The following is a 20,321-nucleotide window of genomic DNA, read 5'->3' as shown; positions in this document are numbered from 1 at the left end:
GTACGGTGGAGGAGGTGGCTGCCGTGAGGTGGTGTAGAGGGAAGGAGAGAGTGGATGGTGGTGATTGTTTGATGAAATGAAATGTCTAACTTGTGTGTTTATTTATAATCCAAGTATACTCTTTATCCAACATACATTATGTCCCTTTATCCAACTACAATTAAATAAAATACTCAAAAGGATGGTGGGTGTGCTAGTGTTCTCAGCCGATCACAAGGGAAGAAGGAAAAGAAAAGTTTGTTTGGTGGGTGATGGTGAAATGAAGTGTTAAAGACCAAAGTGTTATTATATAATCCAAGTCCACCTTTTATCCAACATGTTTTATGTCTCTAAATATCTAGCATGTGCCATTTTAATAATCAAAAGAAATAAGGGTGTGTCACCCTAGGGGTGACCGTGAGTATTGGGGGGGGGGGGGGGTAGTATGGGGTTGGGTGGTGTAATGGTTAGTTATAAACTAGTTGAAATCAAATGGTTCTAGTTAGTAGCTTTAGTGTGTCATTCAATATAAAGGGTGTTAGGGTGTTGGGGGACCCTAACTAGCTCAGAAAAGTAAAAACTATGTCTTTGACAATATTTTTATGCTTCGGGTAAAGTCCGGTTGTTCGGTTCGGTGTTGTTTCGTTAAAGTGCTTAATTAATACGTAAGGCGTCCTATTTACATATTTTTGTAACGTTTTTACTTTCTAACACTTAGGGAATCATAATAGACTATTTAATGACTTTTCTGTACATTACTAGTGTGTTAACAGGCGCATGTAAATATAACACAGATATCAGAAAGCAATTAAGTGATTCCACACAGTCGTCAAACACTTTAATTATCAAAAATAAATTGTACGGTTACATGTAAATTTGAGGGTTGTCACATTCTCCCCTTGTTAAGAGAATTTCGTCCCGAAATTTAGCGCGTGGTTACTGAGGAAGCTAGTTAAGTTGCGTTGTTTTCCTGATTTTCCTGGGGTGTCACAGGAAGCCCCCACTAGTAGTACATACATACATGGGAAGCCCCCATTAATGAACATACGAATTACCATTACGTACTTACTTTCTGTGAACTCGCTCAACTAGTTGTTAACTCTCTGCTGCATGCCTTGCAGGACCTTAGGTACATATGGAGCTTGCACAGGGAGGAGCAGGTCGTTGTAGAGCATGGATCGTGGATGCCATGTTAAACTTTATAACACTTGAACTTATTACATACAATGGGTTTTCATATTATGCTTCCGCTACTTAAACTACGTTTGGTTTGAACATCAATTGTATTGAGTTGGATTTTTATGAACTACTTTAATTATTATATGTTATGTTCAATATGATTGGTGGCTTGATCCTGGTCAGTCACGCTCCCAAGCGGTGGTACTCCGCGTGTGGATTTTTGGGGGTGTGACAGATTGGTATCAGAGCCAGGTTATAGAGAACTAGGTTTTAATATGGGGAAAACGTTTTTATTAAAACCAGACTATTACCAGAATAGTGCTCTCAACGATCCACAACGACGCTTCGCTCCACGTGCAAGACTCAACATCCTAGGTAATAAGGTTTATGTTTATTGCCTACATGCTAGCATTACATAGAACTTTGCTCGCAGTATGCTTAGATTACATTGCCTACTATGCGTCATTACATATGAACACCTATGTGCTTACACTCTTCTGTCATCACACTATTCGCGAACCTTTCTCACTTATGTTGCCTTTGATGTGAAGATCAATGGCCGGACGTATTAACATGACTCAAGCCCAGTTGACGGCTCTTATCAACGAACAAGTTGCTGCGACACTTGCAGCTGCAAACGCAGGAGGTATACCCTGCAGTCGTTGTCACACCCCCAAAATCCACCTGCGGAGTATCACCGCTTGGGAGCGTGACTGACCAGGATCAAGCCACCAATCATACAGAACATTGTATAAAGTAAAAACCAACACATTATAATCCAAACCATTCCCATATGAAAGGTGTTTCCAAAACATAAGTAAGTTAACATTGTTTAGCGGAAGCGTATTATTGTAAAACCCAAAGCAAATAAGTATCAAACAACAAAAGTGTTTAGCAAGGTGATCACGATCCAAGCCCACAACGACCAGCTCCTCCGTGTGCAAGCTCCAGGTACCTAACGATCTGCAAGGCATGTAACAGAATGATCAACAAACTAGTTGAGCGAGTTCACAGTAAGTAAATGTGTAACAGTAAGTAACAGGTGGCTCTACAGGGCCGATAGTAAGTTATGCTGGTGGGGGCTTCCCATGTTAAGTGACCACTAGACTGTTCGTATTATTATCCCTGTTCTTCGTCCGAGAACAGAAGTGTGTATAAAGTGTGCGTAGGTTTTACGCACGTATCCTTCGTAACCTGAGGATAGAAGTAAGTAATGCGTACACGTAGGTTTTACGTGCGTATCCTTCGTAACCGAGGATAGAATGGCATGTGAACCCGTAGGTGTTATCCCAACCTACGTAACCGTCCCGACATCCGAGGACATGATAGGTGACAGTCTAGTAAAGCATATGTACGTTCCTTTCAATAATAACCTTTAACCCATTCCCACAACCCGGGAATCCCATGCCTTAGTAGGAGTGTGAACTCACCTTGGTTTGCTCGGTATGCTAAGTTATGCACTCACAAGTAATTAATCACGTCCTAGTGTATGCACGTATAACAAATCAGTTCATGTTCGAAATGATACGCATTCAATTAATTGTTCACATAGCAGTCAGTTTGCATATCAGCACGGCACGTAGTATTGCACGTTCATCACTAAGCATGGCATATCAATTAAATCAACATATGTTCCACTTGTTCAAACATTATTCAAAACCCTAGTATCCTTCGACTCATACTATCATCTTTCGAAAACAAGTGTCACAAAGATCCTTCGGACCGAATGTCATGTTTCGGACCATGACATCTTTCGGTCCAAACTATCCTTCGGTCCAACTATCTGTCGGTCAACCAGTATCCTTCGGTCAACTATGGTTCGATCAGGTTATGGTTCGGTCAAACTACCATGGTTCGAGCCATTGGTATCTTTCGGTCATGGCAGTTACGTTTTATCCATTAACACAATTTCACTAATCAGTTATCATCAACAAGATCAACCAAGCATGATTCTCATGTTTATCAAGAACCCTAATCTGAAACAAGATCATTCAAACTATCCGATTAACACATATGCGCCGATTACATAAACGTGTCCGATTACAATATTCTAAATCACAAGTTATCATCAAGTCGTATTACCAATCATCCATTTAACAAACATAAATTTCCTATCCGATCGATCACCCTGACTGGATTAACTAGCCGATTAACAAAACGATTCGTAACACCGAACATGAAATCATTTGACCATAATCACAACAGATCCAATGTGCATACAACTCCGATTAATACCCATACACAATCATCTTACAAATCAGTTAACATACAACCAACATATTTACATACGATTGATAATTCAAGAAATCATGTACTGTGGACACTAACCGGGATAGTAAGCAAAAGAATTGATCAGCAAAGTCTCCGTAAGGGTTGTGGTTGCCGTCACAAATTAAAAGTGTTCTAGGGTTTTTCTCAAAAACTGCCGACTATGCATGTGTTTCGTATATAACATTTCACAGTAATGGGCCAAGCCCATTTAAAATGACTGGGCCGAAACATACCGAAGGATATGTTTCGTGATTCTTCGGGCCGAATGATGTCGAAGGATATGTTTCGTGCTCGAAGGATATGTTTCGTGGTCCTTCGAGTCCTTCGAACTATGTTTCGATCTAGACTAAGTGTTTAATAATAATTCTAATAATAATTCCAATATTATTTTCTATTATAGCAAGTAATCACATATAGGCAAAATGACGATATGTCTCATTAAAACACAACGAGTACAATTACAAATCCATAATTCAAACAGCTAGACAGTCAAAGTCAACGCGCATTAAATGCGAAAGTGAAAGTCAGAAACTCGAGTTGTCACATTATCCCCAACTTGAAAGAAATTTCGTCCCGAAATTTAGTACGCACTTACTGAGGAAGCTAGGTATCGTTCACTGGTTTTCCTGGGGTGTCACATCATCCCCCCGTTGATTTGGAATTTCGTCCCGAAATTCAGTAGTAGTAGCTTCAGCCTCAGAAGTGGATGCATTGGTTTCGAATAACTGGGGATACTTTTCTTGCATCTGGTCTTCGCGTTCCCATGTATACTCCGGGCCACGCTGGGAGTTCCAACGAACTCGAACAAGAGGGATTCTCTTGTGTTTGAGGACCTTAACATCCCGGTCCGTGATTTCAACTGGTTCCTCGACGAACTGCAACCGCTCGTCGATAGTGAGTTCCTTAAAAGGAACTATAAGGGTCTCATCTGATAGGCATTTCTTCAGATTCGACACGTGAAATACATTGTGAACTGCACCGAGTTCAGCTGGTAGGTTTAATCTGTAGGCTACTTTGCCAATCTTTTCTAAGATTTCGAATGGTCCGACGTACCGCGGATTCAATTTGCCTCGTTTGCCAAATCGAACCACACCTTTCCAGGGTGAAACTTTCAACAAAACCCGGTCCCCGACCTCAAATTCCAATGGCTTTCTACGCTTGTCCGCGTAGGCTTTCTGACGATCGCGTGCTGCCGCCATGCGTTGCCGTATCTGTGCAATCTTTTCTGTGGCGTCCACTACAATATCTGGACCCGTAATTTGACTATCCCCTACCTCTGCCCAACAGAGAGGTGACCGGCATTTACGTCCGTACAATGCCTCGAATGGAGCGGCTTGAATGCTGGTATGGTAACTGTTATTGTACGAGAACTCCACCAAAGGGAGGTGCTTTTCCCAGCCGTTGCCGAAATCGATAACACACGCTCGAAGCATGTCTTCTAGAGTTTGAATAGTTCGCTCAGACTGCCCATCCGTCTGAGGATGATATGCTGTGCTCATGTCTAATCGTGAGCCGAAGGATTTATGCATCGCTTGCCAAAGCTCTGACGTGAATCGTGCATCGCGATCCGAAATAATAGAGGTGGGCACTCCGTGCCTCGAAACAACTTCTTTCATGTAGATGTCTGCTAGGGTAGAAAACTTATCCTTTTCTTTGATAGCCAAGAAGTGAGCAGACTTTGTGAGCCGATCAACGACCACCCAGATAGTGTCATTCCCACGCTGGGATCTAGGTAGGCCAGTAACAAAATCCATGGAAATTTGTTCCCATTTCCATTGTGGTATTTCTGGTTGCTGAAGTAGGCCTGATGGTTTCTGGTACTCGATTTTAACCCTTGCACAAGTTAAACACTTGCCGACGTAAGTTGCGATAAGAGCTTTCATGTTTGGCCACCAATAAGTTGTTCTGATATCGTGGTACATCTTATCCGACCCTGGATGTACCGAGTAGCGAGACTTGTGCGCTTCATCCATCACAAGTTCGCGTAAACCGCCATAAAGTGGGACCCAAATACGCCCCGTTACATAGTAGGCGCCGTCTTCCTTTTGTTCCATTTGTTGCCTTGAACCGCGCAAGGCTTCAGCCTTGACGTTTTCGGGTTTTAGTGCTTCTATCTGAGCAGCTCGTATCTGTGCAGGAAGACTGGACTGAATGGTAAGCTGTAGCGCTCGCACGCGCTTAGGTAGAGTGTCTTTCCGACTGAGGGCATCAGCCACAACATTGGCCTTGCCTGGATGATACTTGATGGCGCATTCGTAGTCGTTCAGGAGTTCAACCCATCTTCGTTGGCGCATATTCAAATCCTTTTGCTTAAGAATATGCTCGAGACTCCTGTGATCGGTGTAAATCGTGCACCTGGTACCGTACAGGTAGTGTCGCCATATCTTAAGCGCGAAAACAACAGCTCCCAGCTCTAAATCGTGCGTCGTGTAGTTCCGTTCATGAACCTTGAGTTGCCGAGAGGCGTATGCGATAACTTTATCCCGTTGCATCAATACACAACCAAGCCCTTGTATCGATGCGTCACAATAAACCACGAAGTCATCCGTGCCCTCGGGCAGTGAGAGAATAGGCGCGCTGCAAAGCCTATCCTTTAAGTACTGAAAAGCGGTCTCCTGTGTATTACCCCATCTGTAAACGACACCTTTCTGTGTAAGCATAGTGAGTGGTTGCGCGATCTTGGAGAAGTCTTTAATAAATCGCCTGTAGTAACCTGCCAAACCCAAGAATTGGCGTATTTCTGTCGGTGTACGTGGTGCTGGCCAGTTTCTGATCGAATCAACCTTGGATGGATCGACATGAATCCCATCCTTGTTCACCACATGGCCTAAGAAGTGGACTTCACGAAGCCAGAAGTCGCATTTAGAAAACTTTGCATACAGTTGCTCCTTTCGAAGAAGTTCCAAGATAAGGCGTAAGTGCTGCTCGTGCTCCTCCTGACTCTTGGAGTAGATCAAAATGTCGTCGATGAAGACGATAACAAACTTGTCGAGATAGGGTTTGCACACCCTGTTCATAAGATCCATGAAGACTGCTGGCGCGTTCGTAAGCCCGAATGGCATGACAAGAAACTCGTAGTGACCATAACGAGTTCTGAAAGCAGTTTTGGAGACGTCCTCATCCCGGACTCTCAGCTGATGATACCCTGACCTCAAATCGATCTTGGAATAGTAACACGACCCTTGCAACTGGTCGAATAGGTCATCTATGCGCGGAAGGGGATAACGGTTCTTCACCGTCACCTTGTTGAGTTCACGGAAGGGGATAACGGTTCTTCAAATCGATCTGTCACACCCCCAAAATCCACCTGCGGAGTATCACCGCTTGGGAGCGTGACTGACCAGGATCAAGCCACCAATCATACAGAACATTGTATAAAGTAAAAACCAACACATTATAATCCAAACCATTCCCATATGAAAGGTGTTTCCAAAACATAAGTAAGTTAACATTGTTTAGCGGAAGCGTATTATTGTAAAACCCAAAGCAAATAAGTATCAAACAACAAAAGTGTTTAGCAAGGTGATCACGATCCAAGCCCACAACGACCAGCTCCTCCGTGTGCAAGCTCCAGGTACCTAACGATCTGCAAGGCATGTAACAGAATGATCAACAAACTAGTTGAGCGAGTTCACAGTAAGTAAATGTGTAACAGTAAGTAACAGGTGGCTCTACAGGGCCGATAGTAAGTTATGCTGGTGGGGGCTTCCCATGTTAAGTGACCACTAGACTGTTCGTATTATTATCCCTGTTCTTCGTCCGAGAACAGAAGTGTGTATAAAGTGTGCGTAGGTTTTACGCACGTATCCTTCGTAACCTGAGGATAGAAGTAAGTAATGCGTACACGTAGGTTTTACGTGCGTATCCTTCGTAACCGAGGATAGAATGGCATGTGAACCCGTAGGTGTTATCCCAACCTACGTAACCGTCCCGACATCCGAGGACATGATAGGTGACAGTCTAGTAAAGCATATGTACGTTCCTTTCAATAATAACCTTTAACCCATTCCCACAACCCGGGAATCCCATGCCTTAGTAGGAGTGTGAACTCACCTTGGTTTGCTCGGTATGCTAAGTTATGCACTCACAAGTAATTAATCACGTCCTAGTGTATGCACGTATAACAAATCAGTTCATGTTCGAAATGATACGCATTCAATTAATTGTTCACATAGCAGTCAGTTTGCATATCAGCACGGCACGTAGTATTGCACGTTCATCACTAAGCATGGCATATCAATTAAATCAACATATGTTCCACTTGTTCAAACATTATTCAAAACCCTAGTATCCTTCGACTCATACTATCATCTTTCGAAAACAAGTGTCACAAAGATCCTTCGGACCGAATGTCATGTTTCGGACCATGACATCTTTCGGTCCAAACTATCCTTCGGTCCAACTATCTGTCGGTCAACCAGTATCCTTCGGTCAACTATGGTTCGATCAGGTTATGGTTCGGTCAAACTACCATGGTTCGAGCCATTGGTATCTTTCGGTCATGGCAGTTACGTTTTATCCATTAACACAATTTCACTAATCAGTTATCATCAACAAGATCAACCAAGCATGATTCTCATGTTTATCAAGAACCCTAATCTGAAACAAGATCATTCAAACTATCCGATTAACACATATGCGCCGATTACATAAACGTGTCCGATTACAATATTCTAAATCACAAGTTATCATCAAGTCGTATTACCAATCATCCATTTAACAAACATAAATTTCCTATCCGATCGATCACCCTGACTGGATTAACTAGCCGATTAACAAAACGATTCGTAACACCGAACATGAAATCATTTGACCATAATCACAACAGATCCAATGTGCATACAACTCCGATTAATACCCATACACAATCATCTTACAAATCAGTTAACATACAACCAACATATTTACATACGATTGATAATTCAAGAAATCATGTACTGTGGACACTAACCGGGATAGTAAGCAAAAGAATTGATCAGCAAAGTCTCCGTAAGGGTTGTGGTTGCCGTCACAAATTAAAAGTGTTCTAGGGTTTTTCTCAAAAACTGCCGACTATGCATGTGTTTCGTATATAACATTTCACAGTAATGGGCCAAGCCCATTTAAAATGACTGGGCCGAAACATACCGAAGGATATGTTTCGTGATTCTTCGGGCCGAATGATGTCGAAGGATATGTTTCGTGCTCGAAGGATATGTTTCGTGGTCCTTCGAGTCCTTCGAACTATGTTTCGATCTAGACTAAGTGTTTAATAATAATTCTAATAATAATTCCAATATTATTTTCTATTATAGCAAGTAATCACATATAGGCAAAATGACGATATGTCTCATTAAAACACAACGAGTACAATTACAAATCCATAATTCAAACAGCTAGACAGTCAAAGTCAACGCGCATTAAATGCGAAAGTGAAAGTCAGAAACTCGAGTTGTCACATTATCCCCAACTTGAAAGAAATTTCGTCCCGAAATTTAGTACGCACTTACTGAGGAAGCTAGGTATCGTTCACTGGTTTTCCTGGGGTGTCACAGTCGTAACTCATACTAGGATCTTTAGATCCTACATTAACTCTTGTGTTTAACTTTGTCCTATTCGTACACAATAGGTCAACACGCCCCACAACCTGTCTGCACATTCAAGAACTTCATGGTCTGTCGTCCAAGCGCATTCAGTGGCACAGAAGGAGCAGTGGGACTCCTCCATTGGTTCGAAAAGCTCGAGTCGGTATTCGAGATGTGTGAATTCCCTGAGGCTCGCAGGGTAAAGTACGCCACTGGCACGTTGGAAGGGATTGCGCTAACCTGGTGGAATGCGCAAGTACAGATTCTAGGGCTGGCAGCTGCTAACGCCACCCCTTGGAACGATTTCAAGGAATTGATAAAAAGGGAATACTGCACACGTGATGACATCCACAAGTTGGAAGTGGGGCTTTATCATTTGAAAATGACGGGGTCGGAAATCGAAGCTTACACGAAACGGTCGAACGAACTGGCCATCTTGTGTCCAACCATGGTGGACCCTCCAATCAAGCGCATTGAGTTGTACCTCAAGGGTCTAGCCTCAGAGATTCAAAGCCATGTGACATCGGCTAATCTCGACAATATCCAAGACATTCAGCGTCTTGCTCATCGCCTCACGGATCAGGCGGTGGAACAGAACAAGTTGCCCAAACGCATCAGTGCTACCACTCCAGCTGCTACTCCTACTACCCCCAGTGACAACAAAAGAAAGTGGGAGGGGGATTCTAGCAAGGGTTCAGCAACTGTTCAGTCTCAGGCTCAGCAGCAGAAGACTGACCACTACCAGAGTCCTAGTCAACAATCTTCTGGTGGTCATAGGCAGAAAAGGTATCAAGGATTTCACCCCAAGTGTCACAACTGTAACAGGCATCACAGCGGCCAGTGCAACAAGGGTCGTTGTCAGAGGTGCCTCAAGATGGGTCACGAGGCCAAAGACTGTAGGAGTCCACGGCCTGCGATTCAGAACCAGGAACTGCAATTACCAGCTCCACAAAACCCGCAGCAGCAGCAACAACGGGGCAACAGGGGATGTTTCTAGTGTGGGGCCGAAGGTCATTTCAAGCGTGATTGCCCCCAGTTAAACCAGAACCAGAATTGGAACAACAACAACAACCAAGGCAATGGTAACAACAACGGTGGGAACAATAACGACAATGAAGCTAGGGGTCGTGCTTTTGTGCTGGGTCGAGGTGACGCAAGGAACGATCCTAACGTAGTCATGGGTAAGTTTCTTCTTGACGACTTTTATGTTACTGTATTGTTTGATTCGGGTGCGGATACAAGTTATGTGTCTCTTAAAGTTAGCCAAATGTTAAAACGTGCACCAACTCCCTTAAACACCAAACATGTCGTAGAGTTAGCTAACGGAAAAAGTCTAGAGGCCACACACATAGTTCATGGTTGTAATCTTATCCTCGCTGGTCAAGTTTTCTCTATCGACCTTATTCCTATAGTTCTGGGGAGTTTCGACATCGTCGTTGGTATGGATTGGTTATCCCAACATCACGCAGAGATCTTATGCAAGGAAAAGATAGTTCGCATTCCTCGTTCTGGCAAGGAACCTCTCGAAATTCAAGGCGACAAGAGTGGTGCTGTGGTTGGCATCATCTCCTTCTTGAAGGCTCAGAAATGGTTACGAAAGGGACACACCGCCATTTTGGCGCTTGTCACTGATGCATCAACAAAAGAAAAGAAATTGGAGGATATTCCAGTTGTACGTGACTTTCCTCAGGTGTTTCCTGAAGATTTACCTGGACTACCGCCTCATCGCCAGGTCGAGTTTCAAATCGAGCTCGCTCCGGGAGCAGCACCCATAGCTCGAGCACCGTATCGTTTAGCTCCAACTGAACTGGAAGAACAGTCAAAGCAGCTACAAGAACTTTTGGAAAAGGGCTTTATTCGTCCAAGCTCTTCGCCTTGGGGAGCTCCAGTGTTATTCGTGAAAAAGAAGGACGGTACCTTCAGGATGTGCATAGACTACCGGGAACTCAACAAGGTGACGGTGAAGAACCGTTATCCTCTTCCACGTATTGACGACTTATTCAACCAGTTGCAAGGGTCGAGTTACTATTCCAAGATTGATCTAAGGTCAAGTTACCATCAGCTGAGAGTCCGGGATGAGGACGTCTCCAAGACAGCATTCAGAACTCGCTACGGCCATTACGAGTTTCTAGTCATGCCATTTGGGTTAACGAACGCACCTGCCGTATTTATGGATCTAATGAACAGGGTATGCAAGCCCTACTTAGACAAATTTGTGATAGTTTTTATCGACGACATTCTGATCTACTCCAAGAGTCAGGAAGAACATGAGCAGCATCTGCGTCTTATCTTGGAACTTCTTCGAAAGGAACAACTGTACGCTAAGTTCTCAAAATGGGACTTCTAGCTTCATGAAGTCCACTTCCTAGGCCATGTGGTGAACAAGCATGGGATTCATGTTGATCCATCCAAGGTAGATTCGATCAGGAACTGGCCTGCACCGCGTACACCAACGGAAATACGCCAATTCTTGGGTTTGGCGGGTTACTACAGGCGATTCATCAAAGACTTCTCCAAGATCGCACAGCCGCTTACATTACTAACGCAGAAAGGTGTTACCTATCGTTGGGGTAATACACAAGAAACGACTTTTCAATATCTAAAGGATAGACTTTGCAGCGCACCTATTCTCTCGTTGCCAGAGGGCACAGGCGATTTTGTGGTCTATTGTGACGCATCGATACAGGGTTTGGGTTGTGTATTGATGCAACGGGATAAAGTTATTGCTTACGCTTCTCGTCAACTCAAGGTTCATGAGCAGAACTACACGACGAACGATTTAGAGCTGGGAGTTGTTGTTTTCGCGCTTAAGATATGGCGACACTACTTGTACGGTACCAAGTGCACTATTTACACCGATCACAGGAGTCTCGAGCATATCCTTAAGCAAAAGGATTTGAACATGCGTCAACGAAGATGGGTCGAACTTTTGAATGGTTATGAATGCACCATCAAGTACCATCCAGGCAAAGCCAATGTTGTGGCTGACGCCCTCAGTCGGAAAGACACTACACCTAAGCGTGTATGAGCATTGCAGCTCACTATCCAATCTGGTCTTCCTGCACAGTTACGAGATGCTCAGGTAGAAGCATTGAAACCAGAAAACGTCAGGGCTGAAGCCTTACGTGGCTCAAGGCAGCGGTTGGAACAGAAGGAAGACGGCGCTTACTATGTAACAGGGCGTATTTGGGTTCCACTTTATGGAAACTTACGTGAGCTGGTAATGGATGAAGCTCACAAGTCTCGCTACTCGGTACATCCAGGGTCGGATAAAATGTACCATGATATCAGAACTACTTATTGGTGGCCTTGCATGAAGGCCCACATCGCTACCTATGTCAGCAAATGCTTGACCTGTGCTAGAGTCAAGGCAGAGTATCAGAAACCAGCGGGCCTACTTCAGCAACCAAAGATACCGCAATGGAAATGGGAGGAAATTTCCATGGATTTTGTTACAGGCCTACCTAGATCCCAGCGTGGGAACGATACTATTTGGGTGATCGTGGATCGACGCACCAAGTCTGCTCACTTCTTGGCAATCAAAGAAACAGACAAGTTTTCCACATTAGCAGACATCTACTTGAAAGAAGTGGTCTTGAGGCACGGGGTGACCACCTCTATCATTTCGGATCGCGATGCACGATTCACATCAGAACTATGGCAAGCAATGCACAAGACTTTTGGCTCTCGGTTAGATATGAGCACCGCTTATCACCCTCAGACGGATGGGCAGTCTGAGCGCATGATTCAAACCTTAGAAGACATGCTTAGGGCATGTGTTATCGATTTTGGCAACAGCTGGGAAAAGCATCTCCCTTTAGTGGAGTTTTCATACAATAACAGTTATCACACCAGCATACAAGCCGCTCCATTTGAGGCATTGTACGGGCGTAAATTCCGGTCACCTCTCTGTTGGGCAGAGGTGGAGGATTGTCAAATCACGTGTCCAGAACTTATATTGGACACCACGGAAAAGATTACACAGATAAGGCAACGCATGGCGGCAGCTCGCGACCGTCAGAAAAGCTACGCGGATAAGCGTAGGAAGCCATTGGACTTTCAGGTCGGGGACCGGGTTTTACTCAAAGTCTCACCCTGGAAGGGTGTGGTTCGCTTTGGCAAGCGAGGTAAACTCAATCCGCGGTATGTCGGACCATTCGAAATCACAGAAAGAATAGGCAAGGTAGCCTACAGACTAAACCTACCAACTGAACTCGGTGCAGTTCACAATGTTTTTCACGTGTCAAATCTGAAGAAGTGCCTGTCAGATGAGACCCTCATAGTTCCCTTAAAGGAGCTCACTGTTGACGAGCGGTTGCAGTTCGTCGAAGAACCTGTTGAAATCACGGACCAGGATGTTAAGGTCCTCAAGAACACGAGAATCCCTCTTGTTCGAGTTCGTTGGAACTCCCATCGCGGCCCAGAGTTCACATGGGAGCGTGAAGATCAAATGAAACTCAAGTATCCCAAGTTATTCGAAACCAATGCAACTACTACTGAGGCTGGAGCTACTACTGCAGAATTTCGGGATGAAATTCCAAATCAACGGGGGGATGATGTGTCACACCCCCAAAATCCACCTGCGGAGTATCACCGCTCGGGAGCGTGACTGACCAGGATCAAGCCACCAATCATATTGAACATGCATTTAATATTAAATAAAAGAAATGAAAACCATCCATTCAATACAAAAGGTGATTAACCAAATTCATCATTTCAAAATGTAGCGGAAGCATAGTAAATAAACCAGTAATAGTTAACAGTTTAAGTGTCTTAATAGTTCAACGGAAAAGCCACGATCCTTGTCCACAACGACCCGCCTCTCCAATGCAAGCTCCCAGTACCTAACGATCTGCAAGGCATGTAACAGAATGATCAACAAACTAGTTGAGCGAGTTCACAGTAAGTAAATGTGTAACAGTAAGTAACAGGTGGCTCTACAGGGCCGATAGTAAGTTATGCTGGTGGGGGCTTCCCATGTTAAGTGACCACTAGACTGTTCGTATTATTATCCCTGTTCTTCGTCCGAGAACAGAAGTGTGTATAAAGTGTGCGTAGGCTTTACGCACGTATCCTTCGTAACCTGAGGATAGAAGTAAGTAATGCGTACACGTAGGTTTTACGTGCGTATCCTTCGTAACCGAGGATAGAATGGCATGTGAACCCGTAGGTGTTATCCCAACCTACGTAACCGTCCTGACATCCGAGGACATGATAGGTGATAGTCTAGTAAAGCATATGTACGTTCCTTTCAATAATAACCTTTAACCCATTCCCACAACCCGGGAATCCCATGCCTTAGTAGGAGTGTGAACTCACCTTGGTTTGCTCGGTATGCTAAGTTATGCACTCACAAGTAATTAATCACGTCCTAGTGTATGCACGTATAACAAATCAGTTCATGTTCGCAATTGTACGCATGCAGTTTAATGTTCACATAACAGTCAGTTGCATAACAGCACACACGTATTATTTCACCTTGCGCGAATACAGATGCTAACATTCATCTCTAAGCATGGCATGCCAATTAAATCCAGCATATAATCAATCAGTCAAAGTATGTTCATAATCCCTAACATCCTTCGAATCCAGTCACTATCTTTCGACAACAGTGATCACAATTATCTTTCGGAAACAATTATCACAATTACCCTTCGGACCAATGTTATGTTCCGAATCCTATGTCATCTTTCGGCCAACCTATCTTTCGGTCCAACTATCTGTCGGTCCAACTATCTTTCGGTCCAACTATCTTTCGGTCCAATAATGGTTCGGTCAAACTAGTATCTTTCGGCCAAACTATGTTTCGAGCCATTGATATCTTTCGGTCATAGCAGTTACGTTTATTCCAAGTTTACCCGATTATCATTTAACACCGATTTCACAATTCTACCAACACCAACAAGATCAAACAAGCATAATCACAATGTTTCACTCAAGAACCCTAATTCGATCATAAGAACAAAATCACTTAATCATGTTATGATCCAATTTCATAAGCATACACGTATGGCCGATTATCAAACATCAATACATATCGATCACCCTGACCTGATTACCCAGCCGATTAACAACCAATTCACAGCATTGATCATGAAATCATATTAGTCATCATCATGCTAGTCGATTATCAAGCATGAAATCTAATGTTACTATACAACAATCCAGATCTATAACATGGCAGCCGATTCAAACAAGCTTAGCCAGACATCCTTAATTATTCAAATCATGCGATCATATAATCCAAAACATGCAACAATATCATCATTCAATCAATTAAAACCATACAACTAGCACTAACCGGGAATGAAAGCAAAGGGAATTGATCAGCAGGTGATTTCCGGTTGTTTGTGATTGCCGACACACACACAAAAGAAAACTAGGGTTTTTGAAAAACTAACTGCCGGTTACAAGTATTACGTATTTAAACCTTTCACAGAAATGGGCCAAGCCCATTAGAGTAACTGGGCCGAAACATATCGAACAATGCCGAAGGATATGTTTCGAGCTCGAAGCCTTCGAGTCCTTCGATCTGTATGTTATCTTTCGAGGTCTAGACCAAAAGTTATTATGATAATAATAATAATTCTAATATTATATTCTATCACAGCAAGTAATCACATATAGGCCAAATGACAATCGTTTCATTAAAACACAACACGTACAACTTCCAATTCACAATACAAACAACTAAACAGTCAAAGTCAACGCGCATCAAGTGCGAAAGTGAAAGTCAGAAACTCGAGTTGTCACATTATCCCCAACTTAAAAGAAATTTCGTCCCGAAATTTGGTACGCACTCACTGAGGAAGCTAGGTAAGTTACGTCGTTCACTGGTTTTCCTGGGGTGTCACATCATCCCCCCGTTGATTTGGAATTTCGTCCCGAAATTCAGTAGTAGTAGCTTCAGCCTCAGAAGTGGATGCATTGGTTTCGAATAACTGGGGATACTTTTCTTTCATCTGGTCCTCGCGTTCCCAGGTATACTCTGGGCCACGCTGAGAGTTCCAACGAACTCGAACAAGAGGGATCCTCTTGTGTTTGAGGACCTTAACATCCCGGTCCGTGATTTCAACTGGTTCCTCGACGAACTGCAACCGCTCGTCGATAGTGAGTTCCTTAAAAGGAACTATAAGGGTCTCATCTGATAGGCATTTCTTCAGATTCGACACGTGAAATACATTGTGAACTGCACCGAGTTCAGCTGGTAGTTTTAATCTGTAGGCTACTTTGCCAATCTTTTCTAAGATTTCGAATGGTCCGACGTACCGCGGATTCAGTTTGCCCCTTTTGCCAAAACGTACCACACCCTTCCAGGGTGAAACTTTCAATAAAACCCGGTCCCCGACCTCAAATTCCAATGGTTTTCTACGCTTGTCCGCGTAGGCTTTCTGACGGTCGCGTGCTGCCGCCATGCGTTGCCGTATCTGTGCTATCTTTTCTGTGGCGTCCACTACAATGTCTGGACCCGTAATTTGACTATCCCCCACCTCTGCCCAACAGAGAGGTGACCGGCATTTTCGTCCGTACAATGCCTCGAATGGAGCGGCTTGAATGCTTGTATGATAGCTGTTATTGTATGAAAACTCCACTAAAGGGAGGTGCTTTTCCCAGCCGTTGCCGAAATCGATAACACACGCTCGAAGCATGTCTTCTAGAGTTTGGATAGTTCGCTCAGACTGCCCATCCGTCTGAGGATGATATGCTGTGCTCATGTCTAATCGTGAGCCGAAGGATTTGTGCATTGCTTGCCATAGCTCAGACGTGAATCGTGCATCGCGATCCGAAATAATAGAGGTGGGCACTCCGTGCCTCGAAACAACTTCTTTCAAGTAGATGTCTGCTAGGGTAGAAAACTTATCCGTTTCTTTGATAGCCAAGAAGTGAGCAGACTTTGTGAGTCGATCAACGATCACCCAAATAGTGTCATTCCCACGCTGGGATCTAGGTAAGCCCGTAACGAAATCCATGGAAATTTCTTCCCATTTCCACTGCGGTATCTTGGGCTGCTGAAGTAGACCTGCGGGTTTCTGATATTCAACCTTGACTCTCGCACAGGTTAAACACTTGCCAACATAGGTAGCGATGTGGGCTTTCATACTAGGCCACCAGTAAGTAGTGCTGATGTCGTGGTACATTTTATCCGACCCTGGATGTACCGAATAGCGAGACTTGTGAGCTTCATCCATTACAAGTTCGCGTAAACCGCCATAAAGTGGGACCCAAATACGCCCCGTTACATAGTAAGCACCGTCTTCCTTTTGTTCCATGCGTTGCCTTGAACCGCGTAAGGCTTCAGCTTTGACGTTGTCAAGTTTCAGTGCTTCTAACTGAGCTGCTCGTATCTGTGCAGGAAGACTGGACTGAATAGTAAGCTGTAGCGCTCGCACGCGCTTAGGTAGGGTGTCTTTCCGACTGAGGGCATCAGCCACAACATTGGCCTTGCCTGGATGATACTTGATGGCGCATTCGTAGTCGTTCAGAAGTTCAACCCATCTTCGTTGACGCATATTCAAATCCTTTTGCTTAAGAATATGCTCGAGACTCCTGTGATCGGTGTAAATCGTGCACCGGGTACCGTACAGGTAGTGTCGCCATATCTTAAGCGCGAAAACAACAGCTCCCAGCTCTAAATCGTGCGTCGTGTAGTTCCGTTCGTGAACCTTGAGTTGCCGAGAGGCGTATGCGATCACTTTATCCCGTTGCATCAATACACAACCAAGCCCTTGTATCGATGCGTCACAATAAACCACGAAGTCATCCGTGCCCTCGGGCAGTGAGAGAATAGGCGCGCTGCAAAGCCTTTCCTTTAAGTACCGAAAAGCGGTCTCCTGTGTATTACCCCATCTGTAAACGACACCTTTCTGTGTAAGCATAGTGAGTGGTTGCGCGATCTTGGAGAAGTCTTTAATAAATCGCCTGTAGTAACCTGCCAAACCCAAGAATTGGCGTATTTCTGTCGGTGTACGTGGTGCTGGCCAGTTTCTGATCGAATCAACCTTGGATGGGTCGACATGAATCCCATCCTTGTTTACCACATGGCCTAAAAAGTGGACTTCACGAAGCCAGAAGTCGCATTTTGAAAACTTTGCGTACAGTTGCTCTTTTCGAAGAAGTTCCAAAATAATACGTAGATGCTGCTCGTGCTCCTCCTGACTCTTGGAGTAAATCAAAATGTCGTCGATGAAAACGATGACGAACTTGTCGAGATACGGTTTGCACACCCTGTTCATGAGATCCATGAAGACTGCAGGTGCGTTTGTAAGCCCGAATGGCATGACCAGAAACTCGTAGTGACCATAACGAGTTCTGAAAGCAGTTTTGGAGACGTCCTCATCCCGGACTCTCAGCTGATGATACCCTGACCTCAAATCGATCTTGGAATAGTAACACGACCCTTGCAACTGGTCGAATAAGTCATCTATGCGTGGAAGAGGATAACGGTTCTTCACCGTCACCTTGTTGAGTTCACGGTAGTCGATGCACATCCTGAACGTACCGTCTTTCTTCTTCACAAATAACACTGGAGCTCCCCAAGGCGAAGAGCTTGGACGAATAAAGCCCTTTTCCAAGAGCTCTTGCAGCTGTTTCGACAGTTCTTCCAGTTCGGTTGGAGCTAAACGATATGGTGCGCGGGCTATTGGCGCTGCTCCAGGTGCCAATTCGATCTGAAACTCGACTTGACGATGAGGCGGTAAGCCTGGTAAATCTTCAGGAAACACCTGAGGGAAGTCACGTACAACTGGGATATCCTCCAGCTTCTTTTCCTTTGCTGATGCATCAGTAACAAGAGCCAGAATGGCAGTATGCCCCTTTCGTAAACATTTCTGCGCCTTCAAGTAAGAGATGATGCCAACCACAGCACCACTCTTGTCGCCCTGAACTTCGAGAGGTTCTTGACTGGAGCGAGGAATACGAATAACCTTTTCCTTGCATAAGATCTCTGCGTGATGTTGAGATAACCAATCCATGCCGATGACGACGTCGAAGCTACCCAAGACTATGGGTATAAGATCAATCGTGAAAGTCTGACCCGCTAGAACAATGCTACAACCCTTGACTACATGAGCGGCTTCTACACTTTTACCATTTGCTAGTTCTACGACGTGTTTAGTGTCTAGAGGTGTTGGTGTACGTTTTAATAAGTTACTCATTTTCATGGACATATAACTTGTATCAGCACCCGAATCAAATAAGACAGTAACGTAAATATCGTCGAGAAGGAACTTACCCATAACTACGTTAGGATCATTCACTGCATCTCCTCGACCCAACACAAATGCTCGACCACGAGCTTCATTGCCGTTGTTGTTGTTGTTGCCCCCATTATTGTTGTTATGGTTCCCGTTGCCCTGATGGTTGTTGTTGCGGTTCTGGTTCAACTGTGGGCAATCGCGTTTGAAGTGACCTTCAGCCCCACACTTATAACACCCCCTGTTGCCCTGTTGCTGATTCTGCTGATTCTGTGGAGCTGGTTGCTGAGGCTGCTGATTCTGATTTGCAGGGCGAGCACTTCTACAATCTTTGGCCTCGTGACCCATCTTTAAACACCTTTGACAACGGCCCTTATTGCACTGGCCGCTGTGATGCCTGTTGCAGTTGTTACACTTTGGAAGGTTTCCTCGATACCCTCCCTGTCTGTGGCTGCTCGATGAGTGCTGACTGGGACTTTGGTAACTATCCGTCTTTCGCTGCTGAGACTGTGACTGTACCGAAGCTGATCCCTTGCTAGAATCCCCCTCCCATTTTCTCTTACTTTCGCTGGGAGTGGCAAGTGTAGTAGTAGCAGTAGCGGTAGCGGTAGCACTGATACGCTTTGGCAGTTTGCCCTGGTCTACTGCCTGATCTGTGATGCGATGAGCGAGGCGCTGAATTTCTTGGATGTTGTTGAGGTTAGCCGACGTTACGTGGCTCTGGATCTCTGGCGCGAGCCCCTTGAGATACAACTCAATTCGCTTGTATGGAGGATCTACCATAGTTGGGCACAGCACAGCCAACTCATTTGACCTCTTGGTGTAAGCTTCAATTTCCGAACCAACCATCTTCAGATTATACAGCTCATCTTCTAGCTTGTGAATATCTTCACGCGTGCAATACTCACGTTTAATGAGTTCCTTAAAATCGTTCCATGGGGTGGCGTTAGCAGCTGCCAACCCAAGAATCTGCACCTGCGCGTTCCACCAGGTTAGCGCGATTCCTTCTAAAGTACCGGTGGCAAACTTGACCTTGCGAGCCTCAGGGCACTCGCACATCTCAAATACTGATTCTAGCTTCTCGAACCAGTGGAGGAGTCCAACCGCTCCCTCTGTGCCGCTGAAAGAGCTTGGG

This window comes from Helianthus annuus, chromosome 10 (genome assembly GCF_002127325.2).
Source record: "Helianthus annuus cultivar XRQ/B chromosome 10, HanXRQr2.0-SUNRISE, whole genome shotgun sequence".
NCBI lineage: Eukaryota > Viridiplantae > Streptophyta > Magnoliopsida > Asterales > Asteraceae > Helianthus > Helianthus annuus.
The sequence above is the reverse complement of the archived record's forward strand: the minus strand, read 5'-3'. Positions refer to the sequence as shown.